The following is a 14,781-nucleotide window of genomic DNA, read 5'->3' on the forward strand; positions in this document are numbered from 1 at the left end:
TGAAATCTTAGTTGCAAGAGTTATCGATAGAGGTTTTGCACGACCTAGTTTTTCACCCTGGGGTGCACTAGTATTGTTTGTAAAAAAGAAAGACGGGTCAATGAGAATGTGTATTGACTATTGATAGCTTAATAAAGTTGCGTAAAGAACAAGTATCTGTTACCAAGAATAGATGGTTTGTTTGATCAGCTAAAAGGGGTAACAGTGTTTTTGAAGATTGATTTGAGATCGGGATATTATCAGTTGCAAGTTAAAGACTCACATGTGCCAAAAACTACATTTAGAACGAGGAAAGGACATTATGAATTCCTTGTTATGCCTTTTGGACTAACTAATACTCCTTTCGTTTTTTATGGATTTGATGAATTGGATCTTTAGATCGTATTTAGAAAGATTTGTTGTTGTGTTCATTGATGACATTCTAATGTATTCACGATACGAGTCTGAGCATGCCGAGCATTTGAAGATTGTGTTACAAATGTTGAGAGATAAGCAACTGTATGCTAAATTCAGTAAATGTGAGTTTTCGCTCAAAGAATTCAGATTTTTGGGGCACATTGTATCAGCCAAAGGTATACGAGTTCATCCGAGCAAGATTTCAGTTGTTGTTGATTAGAAACCACCGAGAAATGTATCAGAAGTCAGAAGTTTTCTAGGTCTAGCTAGATACTATCGACATTTTGTACAGGATTCTTGATAATTGCTACTCATATGACCAGATTACTACAAAAAGATGTGAGATTTGAATGGTTTGAGAAATGTCAATAGAGTTTTAAGCAGTTGAAAGCATTGTTAACTGAGGCACCAATATTGGTTCAACCTAAGTCGGGTAAGGAGTTTGTGATTTTTAGTGACGCATCATTGAATGGTTTGGGCTGCATGTTGATGCAAGAGGGAAAAGTTATAGCTTATGCCTCCAGACAGTTGAAATCGCATGAAAAGAACTATCCGATGCATGATTTAGAGTTGGCTACTATTGTTTCTGCATTGAAAATTTGGCGACATCATTTGTATGGTGAAAAATGCCATATTTTTACTGATCATAAAAGCTTAAGTATGTTATGACTCAGAAAGATCTAAACTTGTGACAATGGAGATGGCTCGAGCTACTAAAAAGTTATGAGTTAGTAATAAATTATCATCCGGGAAAGGCTAATGTAGTTGCAGATGCTTTGAGTAGAAAATTGTTGTTTGCCTTGAGAGCAATGAATAGACAGTTGACATTGTCTGATGATGGTTCAGTTTTAGCTGAGTTAAAGGCTAAACTAGTATTTCTTCAGCAAATTTTTGAAGCTCAGAAATGTGATAATGAATTGCAAGCTAAAAGAGTGCAATGCTAGTTGACTAGTGATTCAGAGTACCAAATCAGATCTGATGATTGTTTGATGTTCTAAGATAAAACCTATGTACCAAAAAATTCAAAGTTGATTCAAAAAATTTTACATGAGGCACATAGGGGTTGTTTATCCATCCATCCTAAAAGTACTAAAATGTACAATGATTTGAAATAGTTATATTGGTGGTCGGGCATGAAACGAGATATTTCAGAGTTTGTATCGAGATGTTTAATCTGAGAGTAAGTGAAATCTGAACATCAAGTGCCTTCAGGACTACTATAGCCAGTAATGATACCTAAATGGAAATGGGATAGAGTTACGATGGATTTCGTATTGGGATCACCCCTGACTCCGAAAAAGAAAGATGTGTTTGGGTTGTCGTTGATCGACCGAAGAAATTGGGACATTTTATACTAGTACATATAGATTATTCACTTGATAGATTAGGTGAATTGTACATTGCTAAGATTGTTAGATTTCACAGGGTGCCAATTTTGATTATTTTGAATAGAGATTCGAGGTTTACATCGCGATTTTGGAAGAAATTGAAAGAAGCTCTAGGTACGAGGTTGAACTTTAGTACTGCATTTCATCTGCAAACTGACGGTCAGTCTAAGAAAGTAATTTATATTCTTGAAGATATGCTTCGATGTTGTGTTTTAGAATTTGAAGGCAATTGGGAGAAATATTTGCCGTTAGTTGAATTCATGTATAAGAACAGTTATCAATCGAGCATAAAAATGGCACCGTACGAAGCTTTGTATGGTTGCAAATGCCAAACTCCATTGTACTGGATAGAGTTGAGTTAAAACAAGATTCACGGGGTCGATTTAATCCAAGAGACTAAAGAGAAAGTGAGAGTAATTCACGACAGTCTAAAAGTAACTTCTGATCGATAGAAATCGTACGCGATTTGAAACGAAAAGACATTGAATTTTAGATCAGTGATAAAGTGTTTCTAAAAGTATCTCCTTGGAAGAAAATATTTAGATTTGGTCACAAAAGCAAGTTGAGTCCACGTTTCATCGGGCCGTATAAGATCATCAAAAAAAATAGGTCCAGTGGCATATCGACTAGCTTTACTGACTGAGTTAGAAAATATTCTCAATGCATTTTATGTATCGATGTTGCATCGATATAGATTAGATCCATAACACGCAATTTCGTCGTCAGAGATTGAGATTCAACCTGATATGACGTATAATGAAGAACCGATCAGAATTTTGGCTCGAGAGACTAAAGAGTTGAGAAATAAATGAATAGCTTTGGTAAAGGTTTTGTCGAAACGACACGGTGTCGAAGAAGCCACGTGGGAATTCGAGGAAGCTATTAGAGAATAGTACCCTAACCTATTCACTGGTAAGATTTTCGGGGACAAAAATCCTTAAGGGGGAGAGTTGTAAAAACCTGTTTTTCGTCAAATTAGAACAGTGGTTTTGGGACCACAAATTCAAGATCAAAATAATTATTTTATTATTATTTTGATGTCTACAGTATGAAAATATGTTTGTGTGAAAATTTCATTTAAAAATTTTACCGTTTGATGGGTTAATTTGATAAAAAGGACTAAATTGCGTAAAGTGTAAATGTAACGCCCCAATTTTCGGGAATTCTGTAAAAGTTGTAAAAATTTAAAATTCTGTGTTCTGTTTGTTATGTGTAGGATTAATCATGTTGGTGGGCCTCTAGAAGGCCCAAGCTTAGGATAAAACCCGGTAGTTTTAATTAAATTTAATTCTATAAGAGAAAGGGGTTCTGATAAATTGGGCTTTTAGGAATTATTTGTGAAAAATGGATCACAAGGAAGCAAGTGGTAAAGTGGCATGTGACACCACTGGGAAGGATGTAGTGGCGTGTGGAAGCTTGGGGAGGACCCAGGTTCAAGTCACAATGACAGCAAATTAAGTGATTAATTTTTATGTATAGGAAAGGGAAGTGATAGAACTGCAATAAAAGTCTGTCAGGAAGAGTTTAAGAGGGTAAGGGGATTGAATAAGGATAGAGATAAGGGAGGAAATCTAGGAGCTGATTGGGGTGAGCTGTGTTGGCCGAATTTTGGACTCTTGAGGAGCAAGAGGTGGCCGGCCAAGGGTTTCTTTAGGGGGTAAATTCGGCTAGGTTAAAGTGCCAGTATAAATTCGGCAATAGGGAGGGAGTTGTGCCGTTTGCTGCTTTTCTCACCTTCTCCTTTTAGCCATTTTTGCTTTCTTCTTATTCTCTTTCTCCATAGCCGAACCTTTCAAACCTCTTGTCCATCTCCACCCTACTCTACATCACTTTCCTCCATTAATTTTCTTAGACTAAAGCCGAACCTCAAATCTCAAAATCCCGAAAGCTATATTCTTGTGCCATTTTTCCAAAGCCATATTCCTCAATATGTTTTCCTTTTTGACCAACATTCCTCTCCTCTAAACCCCTAGCATCTGTCGACAACATTACCCAGGGTTATAGCCTCAAATCATTATTTTCTATATCACCTAGAAAAGCCGAAACTACTATAGAGTTAGGGACTTGTAGCCGAAACTTCAAAGCTTCTAGATTCAAGTTTTACCATCGTTTAAAGGTTGAATCTGCATCAGATCTACGTGGAAAGCAAGAAGGAATAAGTGGTAAGTGCTCATCACTCCAAATCTAGTCTTATTTTTCAAGTTAGGAAAAGCCGAAGTCCTTAAAATCTAGGGAGGCTATCGATTTGGGCATAGGGCATAAAGGGTCTTTAACCGATGATTTATTTTGATGATTAGTGTCTTCTCAAGGGTTGGATCGAAGGCTTGGATCTTTGGAGCGATCAGACTTGGATCTAGCCATCGAATTTCGGCAAGAAGGTAAAGTTTTAAAGGCTTTTAGGGACAGAGTCGAATATGGGTAAGTAATTATGGAGATTAGTATTGTGATTTGCAATCTAAGAATTGTAGCAACGTAATTGTAGGCAGTTCGTGCGTGGATCTTGTCAGCAAGTCGTCACAAATCAGGTGTGTAACTGACACCCTTTCATAGGCTAGATCGGCAAAAGCCGAAAAGCCGAAATACCAAAAAACTGGTATTTTGGGCGCTTGCAAGTGTGCGAATGCTCGTGAGACGTATGGGTAATTATTACTGGTAATCAGAAGTGATAAAACTGTAGTACGCACGATTTCGTACGTTTTGATATTTTGGGCTTAATGGGCCAAAACTGGGTTAATGGGCCAACGGGCCCAATTCGGTAAGAACGCTCGATAAGTGTTTTGGCTAAACGTAATAGATATGATATGCATGAAAACCTTAGAAATAGTTAGATTTACTAGAATACCCCTATGTATGCAAAATTACCATTATACCCCTATGTATGCAAAATGACCTTTATACCCCTAGGGTTAATTTTGTCTGAAAAACATGATGAATTAAATCCGTACGGTGTATGCCATGAATGTATATCTGTTGCATGGGGACATGGGTTATATTATGGAGGAAGCGTCCTGGTGGTTATGCCACAAATTATCTGTTTTGGTGGCCCTGCCACATATATCTGTTCTGGTGGCACTGCCACAAAATATCTGTATCTAGTGACTCTGTCACATTTTCTGTATCTGGCAGCCATGCTGCATATTTCTGTGGCGTGTAGCGGTTGGGTGGGTCGAGTAGTCTCCCCACATGGTGAAAGGATGGTATGGGGGTGTATGTGGTTGGATATGGTTGGGTTTCTGCATAAGCATGATATATCTATTCTGGTCTGTTCTGGGCCTACGGGCTTTATTCTGATATCTGTTCTGGGCTGAGGCCAACTTATTCTGTCTCTGTGGTTTGAACTGATTTAGGCTATGGTTGGGTTGAATTACACACTGAGTTTTCCAAAACTCACCCCTTATTTTCATCCTCGCAGGGAATCCTCAACCATAGTGGGCTTGGAGCTATGAGGGATTTGGATTGGCCACATGTTTCTACGAACCTGGTTTCTTTCTGGTGAACTGGACGTCCTTTAATTTCATCTATGGTTTTCGGTTTTAAGTGTAATAAGGCCTTTTAATTATTTTTTTTTTGGTTTTGTTTTACTTTTATTATTTTATTTTACTATGATGAAAAAAACTATGATGACTAAGGAAAATGGGTTAGCTTTAGGAAGCGTTTTCAAAAACATTAAGGGACTTCAAAATAACACGATTACAAGTAAGACTTCTACTAAGCAAACGTTTTCAAACTTAATCATTTTCTTAAGATAGACATAACCAGACGGTTTTCTCAAAATTATACGAGTCGTTAAGGTGTGGCAATGGTGGTGTACATGTCTAGGATTGGATCCGAAGGGAGCTTGGTACTTAAGCAGTCCGACGGACTCACCTCCTCTTCTTCCTGGTTTCCTACCTGGTGCACAGCTTCTATTCACCTTAACTTGCTTTAAAAAGTATCTTTTACAACCCCAACTAAGTTTTCCAAACTAAGTAAAACGGAACGTTTTGAACGCATCGATGTGGCACACCGGATCCGGCCATAACGTCTAGGCCGGGTTTGAGGTGTTACAGTAAAACTTGTGTTTATTAGCTAAAGGTGTCTTATAGCTATAGAACCTTAAATTTAAGGTCCTTATGTTGTAATTAGACCAATATTAGTGTGAGTGGACAAAGATGAACTTGATTAATGAATTTTTAATGAATGCATAATAAGGTTAAATTGGTAATTTGTTAATTAAAGTTAAATTAATTAAAACAAACATTAGTATCATCTTTCTTCTTCACTTTCTCAACCAAAAATAAGAAAAAAAGAACTCCATGGATGCATGTTGAGTCGGCTAAGCTTAGAAGGTCAATTGGTGAGTGAAATTTGTTCTGTTGTTAATGATTTCTATGTTTTTGTGATCGTTGCAACTAGTTCTAGCTAGCCCAGGGACTATTTTGCAAAAATGTTAAAGATTTTGAAAGTTACCATTGATGAAAATATGTGTTCTTTGATGTTTGATGATGAAAGATGAAATCTTGTCGCTAGATTTACATATTTTGTAAAGTGATTTTGAGTGAAAATGCAAAATAGGGATTTATTTATGAAAATGTGAAAATGTGTGGTTAAATGTGTGAAAAACTGATAAATGTGGGCTGCTAGGGGCATTATTGTAATTCGGCTTACATGGGTATTAAAGAAATTTCATGAATTTTTTATTTTGTGTAATAAGTACTAAATTGTAAAAGTGGTGAAATTCTAGGGGTAGAAGTGTAAATGTGCTTAAATGTGTGTTTTGGATTAAATTGAATAGAGAGATTATTAAATAAGTTAGTTTTGAATATATTTAGATAAAAAAAAGTGGAATTCGGATGTAGATCGAGCGAAAACTAAAGTTATCGACTAATCGACTTATTCGGTTGTTTTCACATCTAACGTAAGTTCGTATCTGATAAATTTCATTATAAGTGTATTTTAAATGCTTTAATATTGTATAAGTTGTGAATATGAGACTTCGGATAAGTGCGGCAATGATTCAATGGTAATTCGACATTCGAAATCCCAGTTGAACCTTAGAAATAGTTTAGGATACTAGTGACATGTCATTAGGGGATACATTGAGTTGGCTTCGGGCCATGATATTAGCACTTCGGGTGCGAATTATACTAATTTTGGTTCGGGCCATGATATTAGCACTTTAGATATAAGTTACATTGATTTGGCTTCGTGCCATGGTATAGGTACTTAGTGTGCAAGACTTCTAAGTATCTGACTTCTATTCTGAATGGTTCAATAGGTACATGAATGATGTGGTTGAGAATGAGATTGGTATGAGATGGTACAAGTATGTGCTTAAACCATATTAGCTTTGGATCAAAGAAATGGTGAAAAAAGTTTATAGTTTTGTGAATGAGTAATTGAAAGGTTTGTTAGTTGATGTGAATTCATGTATCTATAATCAATTTTTGAATTATGTGGTTATGATTATCTCGAGTTTATTTCATACAAGCTTACTAAGCTTTATAGCTTACATCGTTTTTTTCTATGTTTTATAGTGAATTCAAAGCTAGCTCGGATTTGGAAATCGTCGGAGATCGCTTCACACTATCCACCTATCACTTGGTACCTATGAACTTTGGTATTTTAAGTATATGGCATGTATAGGGTTATGGTCATTTTGGTTATAAGTTGATGATGGTTTTGGCCATTTGAATTGGCTTGTAAATGTTTATGTTTTGGATTGTATTATATAACCATGTGAGTTGGCTTATATTGGTAACTTTGATGATGTATATAAGTGTGCCAATGACCTTTATTTTGAGTTTGGTAATTGTCCTATAAATGCTAATTGTGATAGGTAGTTTTTGAAATAGTATTTGGAATAGGAAATAGTCCATGTTTGAGGAATGATATGTTTTTGATATTAGGTGAAATAATGCATGTTTGAATGTATCCATATTGATGCTTTGAGATTTTGTGTATTGGTATGAACATAGATGGCATAATGTGGTATTTATATTTTGTATTAGTTGGTGCTGGAAATGGTATAAATTATGCTTGATTTGGAATTGAATTAAATGTCTATTGATGTTACGTTTTGTGCCATATGAGTTATATAGGTGTCCCTAAATTTGGGTGGCAATTTGGCTTGGTAAATAGCCTATTTTTGTCCACACGAGCGAAGACACGGGCGTGTGTCTCAGCAATGTGTGATACACAGTCGTATTACACGATCGTGTGTCCCTTGGTATTGAATTTGAAACCAAGTCAGTTTACTCCACACAGCATCACACACGGGCATGTGACTTGGCCGTGTGGCATAAGTCAGTATACCCTACCGGTTTGGCACGGCCTAGCACACAGCTTAGCGCACGGGCGTGTATGGCCATTTTTAGGGCTCATGGGCTAGTCACACGGGCGTGTGTGTTGGCCGTGTGACCCAAGTCAGAGAGTTACATAGTGTCAGACACGGGTTGGGACACGGCCATGTGCTCCCATTTCGAATGTCAACACGGGCTGTGACACTGGTGTGTCTGTTGGCCATGTGAGACACACAGCCGAGCCACATGGGCATGTGTCCCCTGTTTTAAGAAAAATTTTCAATGTTTCGTGGAAGTTTTCAAAGTTGTTGAGTTAGTCTCGAACTATTCCCAATGTATGTTTTGGGCCTCGTAGGCTTGAATTACGGACAAAATAATTGGCTGTGAATGAAATGTATGTGATTTGATTTTTTGTATATGAAATGTATGTTTGAAAGTATTATAAGTCTGGTTATGCTCCGTAACCCTATTCTAGCATTGAATACGGGTGAGGGGTGTTATAGTTCTTGTAACGTTAGCAATAATACTAGAACGATTCTAATATTACAAACAATGAGTGACATCTAGCAATGCATCATTATTACCTAAGTTACAAGAAGTCATGATTCGACATAACCTCTTTGTGATTAACCCTTCATGTATTAAATCATTTTGTCCTTTATATCCTAAGTAGACTTGCATAATCTATCTAATGTTTCTTGATATCTTGAGTAGACTATGAAAAACAAATAAGTATGATATCTCATATCAACTTATTCAAGTATGGCCATGCATTTCTAGTCTCACTCAATCAAGTGGCCTAATATGCTGCTCCCATTATGTAGAAGGGACAAATTCTATATTGATCAACCGTGTAACACCCCTAACTCGTATCCATCATCGAAATAGGGTTACGAGGTATTATGGAAGAAAAATATAGCTTTAGTACATTCACATAATCATATAGGTCATATTCGCAAATATATATAAATATAACTTATTAATCAAATATTAAATATAAACATACTGCGTATACAAATCATATCTCAAAGTTCAACTGAACCCATATCAAACATATATCATATTTAATTTTCAATAGCCATGTTCCAAAGTCATACCACAATTACTTTAATAATACATCACTCAAATCATGTGCTCATCATTTTAATATTATTCGAACACTTAATAATAAAAAATAATAAACAAGCATTTTAATTCATAAATCATTCATCTACATATTAGATCAAATAAACCATATAACCCAATGTATTATTCAATAGCATTAACGGCATTAACAACTTTGCAATATGAATGTATTATGCAACATTACACATCAAAGCATTATGCACATCTAACCACATCCAAATTATACATTTCAATCATAAATTATGTGCACATATTTGTGTTCATTAATAGACTAACTTTATCAATTCAAGTCATGTTTAACATTAATCATCACAGACCGAATCTATTGATTTTGCAATATAGCATTTGGACTCCTAAAATGACGTCGATACATTCATATATATATACATACTTTTCCACATACACATTTTACCTTAAATTAAGTTATACCTTGTGACTAACTAATAATATTATAAAATTACACACAAGCATATTCAATGACCAAATTTCATTTGCAACATAAACCAATATATATATTGCTCAATTGACTAGCATTTACCATTTTACAAGCATTTTAAGCTAGTCAAAATAAGCCAAATCCAAATACCATAAATCCAACCAAAATTTCACATATACAAGTCAACCGATTTATTATATACCTTTGGCTGTTTAATCAAACTTCCATACAACAAATAAGACATATACATTCATACTATTATAATACTAAATCAAATTAACCATATCAACCAATCAAACATCCATGTCCAAGCATAGCAAAATCTGCACATAATGGTACTACTAAACTTAAGATTAACATAATATTTAAACACTCTACCACATAATTCAATCACCGATACCGGATTACCAAAACCAAGCACATCAAACATATTAATCAAGAACATATAAAACCAAACTTAAGAATAATAATCAAACCATTCCATTTAGCCAAATACCACACATATACGCACCATGAAGTACACTTTATTAACAAGCCTATGCCAAGACCGAATGCATATAAGCGTTAATATCAAGTTTAAGCCATTTTCGCATGGCTAAATATATACACATTCAAAATAACTAAAACAAAGACTAGCCTATACATGCTATAAGTTTGAGTTTAACTTATAAAATACAAAAAACAGTCGATAGTGTGATAGACTTTTCTAAAGATCCCCGAGCTCTTATCTGACTTCAAAATCTATAAAACAGAGGCAAACATAAACACACACAGTAAGCTATCATAGCTTAGTAAGTCATAAACAAATAAATATCTCAATGTTAATATCAATTCAACTTAACCAAACTAATTTATATTATCATAATCACATTTATTTTCAAGATCTCAATTTCATATATAACATATACTTCCATATACAAATTTTACATTGGCCGAATATACATAAATTCATATACATATATTCATGAATCATTTCATAAATATTCACATGATATAATCAAAAGGCCGAATACACTTTCCATATACACATACATTTTTCATTTATATCATACATGATTTGAAACACATATCAAGTAACTTACTTACCTTAGTTCAAATCGGTAATAAGATATCACGCACCTGATCTCTTTAGCTCATTTTACACATTCAATTACAACTATCATTGCCGTTGAACCATTCAAAATTGAATAGGATACTCGGATAATCACATATATCGTACAATGCCAACGTCCCAGACGTGGTCTTACATGCTATCTCATATCGATGCCACTATCCCAGAAAAGGTCTTACACGAATCAAATACGATGCCGATGTCCCAGATATGGTCTTACACGTAACCACATATATTGATGCCAACATCCCAGATGGTCTTACACGAGAACACATATCGAAAATTCTATGTTATGACATATGTATCCTAGCTATTCCCAAGGTTTGTACGGGGCTTTCAGACGTCGTAACTTGGTCAAATTAAACTTGTAAACATAGTTCCAAAGTATATACACATTCGACTATCATATGCAAAAGCTCATAAATTTTAAACTAGCATTTTGCATTCACATATATTCAAAATTTACATCATTTGTTTTCTTATAAACTTACCTCGGACAACGGTAATCGAAACGGAACGACTAGTCGACAACTTTGGTTTCCCCAGATCCAAATTCGATTTCTTTGGTTCTTGATCTAAACATATTCAAATTAAAATCATTCAAACATATTTTCACTCATTTTATTCCAAAAACACATAAATGGGAAAATTACCATTTTACCTCTGACATTTCACACTTTTTACAATTTAGTCCAAATTGCACAAAACACAAAACCTGCAAAATTTTGCACACACCATGCTTAGGCCGAATGTTCCTTGTGTTCATACAAGTCCATACATTTCATTTATTTCAAATTTTAGTCCCTTAGTTTATTATTTTTTCAATTTAGTCCTAATTATTCGAAATCACCAAAAGTTTCAATACAAAACATGTTAATCCAAAACATATCTTTCATATTTCATCAACTAACATCACAAAGCTCAAATATTCATCAATGGAATAACTCAAAATATTCATCAAAATAAAAAATTCAAGCATGGGCTTTGTACATTACACTGCAACGATATCAAATACTTAAAATTTATCAAAAATCGAGCTAGTTACATACCTTGATTAAACTCAACAATGGTCGAATACCCTATGCTTTGTTTCTTTCTTTTCTTTTTGTTATTAGGTCATAAGAAAATAAATGAACAAATGGTTTTTAATTATATTTCATTATAACATATATTAACATATTATTCAATTTACACATTTAACCTTTAAACAAAAATATAAAACCATTATAACTTAAGGTCTCTACCGTCCATAACATATAATTATGGTATAATTGCAACATAAATATCTCATGAAATAAAGACATCATCAATTCGGCCCTTTTAAAATTAACCATCAAATTTTCATTTTACGCGATTAAGCCCTTTTTATTAAATCGACACTCAAACGATAAATTAAAACACGAAAATTTCACACATATAAATTCACACATAATAAACACTAAAAATAATTTTTAAATACTTTTCTAACTCGGATTCATGGTCCCAAAACCACAGTTCTGAATAGGGTCTAAATCGGGCTGTTACAAACCATATCCCACTACATAGATTATGGTATATCCAATATCAGCCTTTATAGAACAACCAGTTATGATGGACGTTTGACTATATCAAAATATACAACTCACGATGTTAAGATAATGATGGTCTTAAGTCCGAGGATCGTATACATAGTAATCACTATGAGTAATGTTGTGACTATTACATAATAATTCAAGAAACATACTCATAGTAGGTCAGTCCAATATGTTGTTCTCATTGAACCAAATGAAATAACATCAGATACTTGCCAAAATGCTCACACAAGCTATGACCCTAACTGTATATGCTCACACAAGCTATGGGTTGGGATGTTAGGTTATACGATGCTGCCCACACAAGCTGCAGAGAATCCACAACAAATACAAGACCTCAACCATCGGTAGGACATCCAAGACCAGCACCCGAACTATAAATAACACCTAACGACATGTAATTTGTATCCTAAGTATTCACAAGTTTCAAACAAGCCACATTACATATTTGAATCATTTAACTTCATTTCCATTATACCATTTCAAGCACACATCCATACATTTCACATTTTCCAAGCATAATCATCAACCTAATCAACATCACAATTTAGTCCAAAATCACTAATTGATAGATATAATTCAATTTAACCATACCTAACTTGAATAATTGTTAAAATGTTACCAAAAGCATAAAATAATAAGCTTAAACAATATACAAACTTACCTAAACAAAAATGACTACGAACACGTTGTCGATGACTAATTCGTTAACTTAGCTTTTCCATGATTTGAGTTTGATTGATTCGTTTCTTAATCTAAATAATAATTTTCACTCAGTTAATTAATTCAAACAACTCAAATAATCAAACATAAGCTTATAAGCCCTTTCAATATAAATGAGAAAAATTACCCCAACATTATACTCTTTATGCAATTTAGCCTTTAAACCCGAAACTTACAAATTAACCACAGTTAACCATAACTTATCATGTTTTCCAAAAAAATTCATAAGTTTTACCATTTAAACAATTTAGTCCTTTAACATTATAATCACTAAAAACTACTTTACAAAAATAGTTCTATTTACCAACCAAGTTTAATATTCTATCACCAAACTTCAAAAACACTTTAGACTCATCAATGGCATAATCTAAAACATTTAACTATTTTACGAATTAACCCTCGGGTTAGCTAGATAAAGCTAAAACGAACTCAAAAACATAAAAATTAGTAAAAATGGACTAAAGTTTCATACCATGCAAATGAAAATGCATTGGCTAAAAGCTTACTCCCCTATAGCTATGGTGTTTTGGTTTGTTTTACAGGAAAAAGACGAAGAAGATGATTTGGTTCATTTTTTGTTATGTTTTAATTATATTTATTTATAAAATTATAATTTTTCCCTTTAAAAACTAATAAAATTTCATGTTAATAGCCACCAAAATCATCCAATAATAATGAAATAGGAAGATCTACTACCTATGGCCCTCAAGTAAATTTTTTTATGCCATTTGACACCTTTAATTAATAAAAACTAACTTTTACAACTGTTATGAATTAATCCTTTTCACTTAATTAACTATCTAAACATTAAAATCTTCTAACCAAAATTTAATACGACCTTGTAATAATCCTATAAATAATAAATAAATAATAAAATATTGACTCACTTGTTGGAATTGTGGTCTTGAAATATAATAGCCCATTTCTAGTCAAATCAAAACTGTGGTTTTGGGACCACAAATTTGAAGTCAAAATAAAAATTTTATTATTATTCTAATGTCTACATCATGAAATTATGATTGTGTAAAATTTTCGTTAAGAAATTTTATCGTTTGACTGCTTAATTTGATAAAAAAAGTCTAAATCGCGTTAAGTGAAAAAGTGATGTTCTATTAGTTAAAAGTATTAAATGGCTATGATATTAAATATTGGAGGTACTTATGTGGTAATTATACCATTTTTAAATTGAGTGGACAAAGATGGACATTATTTAGATGATTTTAATGTTTTACCATTAAGGTTAAATTTGTAATTTAGTTATTAATGTTAATTAAATAAAACAAAAACCAAATTTTTTATTTTATCATCTTCCTTAGCCAAAATTTGAAGAGAAGAAAAGCCATAGTTAGGTTTTCATTCGGCCAAGCTTATATAGCTCGTTAAGGTACGGTTTTTGTCCCATTTTAAATGATTTTTATGTTTTTGAGATCGTTGCAGCTTAATCTATCTAGCCCAAGGACTAATTTGAAAAATGATTAAAGGTTTAGGGTTTTTCCATTGATGAATGTTGGTGTATTTTAATGTTTGAAAATAGAAATGCATGCTTGCTGATAGATAAACAACATTTTGTTAAGTGATTTTTAGTAAAATGTCCAAATAGGGATTAAATTAAGAAATGTGTAAAATCCATGATTAATTTGTGAAATAAATGAAAAATGTGGGCTGCTAGGGACTTAATTGAAAATCAGATAGCATGGGTTTAGGTCGAATTGCATGAATTTGTATTTTTATGAAATAATGACTAAATTGT

This window comes from Gossypium hirsutum, chromosome A10 (assembly GCF_007990345.1).
Source record: "Gossypium hirsutum isolate 1008001.06 chromosome A10, Gossypium_hirsutum_v2.1, whole genome shotgun sequence".
NCBI classification, from domain to species: domain Eukaryota; kingdom Viridiplantae; phylum Streptophyta; class Magnoliopsida; order Malvales; family Malvaceae; genus Gossypium; species Gossypium hirsutum.